The following is a 1,780-nucleotide window of genomic DNA, read 5'->3' as shown; positions in this document are numbered from 1 at the left end:
TGTGCTGAGTGGAAATGGACTTTGGCTAAAGGTCACAGAACCTTCCCACCATGCCTGAAACGGCTCAGGACCACAGAACCTCAAGCATTCTCTCCCCTGTGCTCATCATCTGCTGCCTTTCTTCATGTGCCTCCTGCACTTAAGGTCTGGAGGGTGGCAACATGATAACGGGCCTTTTCTGCGGTGGCTCCCTGCCTATTGAATGCTCTCCCCAGCGAATCTTACCTGGCACCTTCATTGCATATCTTTAGGCGCCAAGCGAAGACACCCAGGCCTTTGGCTGATTAATGTTCTATGGCTTTTTAAAATGTGTGTATGGAGGGGGGGTTATTGGTTTGTTTTTGTTTTATTATGTATTTGATATTCTCATTTTGTATTTTTCTGTTGTGAACTGCCCTGGGATCTTCGGATGAAGGGTGGTCAGCAATTTTAATAAATAATAATAATGTGGCATGGTGAAAGGAGCCTCTCTTTCTCATCTTGTAGCCTGAAAACACAGTGAGTCCTTTGCTGAGCTATAATCTGTCCTTCCTGTGACGCCTCGTTCTCTATACTGCTGAGCTGATCAGAGAGTACATCTCAGCAGTGGGCAAACTGTTACCTCTGATCAGCCGGGTAGCATAGAGCAGGCATCCCCAACCTGTGGCCCTCCAGATGTTTTGACCTACAACTCCCATGATCCCTAGCTAACAGGACCAGTGGTCAGGGATGATGGGAATTGTAGTCCAAAACATCTGGAGGACTGAACGTTGGGGATGCCTGGCATAGAGAATAGAGTTTGCTCCCCATGCTGATGGGAAGCCACAACTCAGCAGCTGGGAAAATAGGGTAGGGGGCAGATTGGAAGGGGAAGTCCTGTAGGGTTCATCTGGTTCATGAGCCAGGGGTTCCTCATCCTTGGTTTGGAGAATATGCATAAATATAGGTGTAGATAAGCCCACTTCTCCCCATGAGGAAAACACTTGTGATTGCATCGTCTCCTTCATCAAATCTCACATTTATAGAGCAATAATATTGCCTCTCCAAGAAAATGTCATTCAAAGCTATGGTTACCTTGGTTTTAAAAGATAGAAAGCTCTGTGCTGTCTGGAAAGACAGAAACAGAACTTCAGGGAAGCTGGTGAAATTGGGTGATAGATCATTATATTCTGTCACCCTAAAACACCCTCTCATTTCATTTGACTGAGCTTTGGCAGCAGTAATTGGACATATAAAGCTTTCTACCTGGGAGGCGTCAGATCAAATCCAAGCCAAGTTGTTTAATGTCCAGAAGTTGTCGTCTCACAGCTGCTTGCTGACCTGTGAGAAATGGATGTGTGGCCTCAGACTAGCACTTAATTGGACACCAGGAGTGCTGATGCAAAAACTGGGGAAAGCAGCAACAATTCTTACTTGGTAATTAATTTGGGACGGCCACTGAGCCTTTGATCTATTTTTTGGGTGGAAGAAAGACAGATGAAGTGTTTAAGGAGAAACCGCAGCACGTTCTTCACCTCTGGTATAAACCCAGCTCTGCCATTTGCAATCTCTGAAAGCCCATCTTTGCAAGTTTGCAATATGGTTCAGCAGAACTGGGCCTGTTGGATGTGTGTGGAAGGCCTCAACTGACCAGTGCCAATAGTGACATTATTAACACCTCTCCTTCAATCCCCTCAAATGTTTTGTGGCCATTTTAATTTACTTATTTTTCAATATTTTCAGTGTTTTAAAAAAGAAACCCTGGAGGATGAATGTTTAAATGATCAGTAAGTGCACAAATGCCACTTTTAAAGCAAAATGG

Source organism: Podarcis muralis, chromosome 11 (assembly GCF_964188315.1).
Source record: "Podarcis muralis chromosome 11, rPodMur119.hap1.1, whole genome shotgun sequence".
NCBI classification, from domain to species: domain Eukaryota; kingdom Metazoa; phylum Chordata; class Lepidosauria; order Squamata; family Lacertidae; genus Podarcis; species Podarcis muralis.
Note: the sequence above shows the minus strand (reverse complement) of the source record.